The following is a 219-nucleotide window of genomic DNA, read 5'->3' as shown; positions in this document are numbered from 1 at the left end:
GTTATTTCATGGATCCAGGATACTATGCATCCTGATAACGTTCCCTTGGCCCCGACATCACCACATACCCTTCACCATACCTTGAGATTGGCATAGTCTTATTTCAGTTAGCTTAATAGCTGGTTTGATTTGCATGGTGAGATGATCTTATGGAAAGGTCCCCATTAATTCCAAAAGGCCAAGGGAACTTTATCAGGATGCATACTATCCTGGATCCAT

General features: G+C 42.5%; 1 protein-coding gene across 2 annotated transcripts in view; it reads right to left on the bottom strand.

Moving 5' to 3' along the window:
- rgl2 (ral guanine nucleotide dissociation stimulator-like 2) overlaps positions 1–219 on the bottom strand; it is a 30,703-nt gene that overhangs the window by 18,845 nt on the left and 11,639 nt on the right. The gene's annotated exons all lie outside the window — the stretch shown is intronic.

Source organism: Etheostoma spectabile, chromosome 6 (assembly GCF_008692095.1).
Source record: "Etheostoma spectabile isolate EspeVRDwgs_2016 chromosome 6, UIUC_Espe_1.0, whole genome shotgun sequence".
NCBI classification, from domain to species: domain Eukaryota; kingdom Metazoa; phylum Chordata; class Actinopteri; order Perciformes; family Percidae; genus Etheostoma; species Etheostoma spectabile.
Note: the sequence above shows the minus strand (reverse complement) of the source record. Positions and strands in the feature narration are given on the sequence as shown.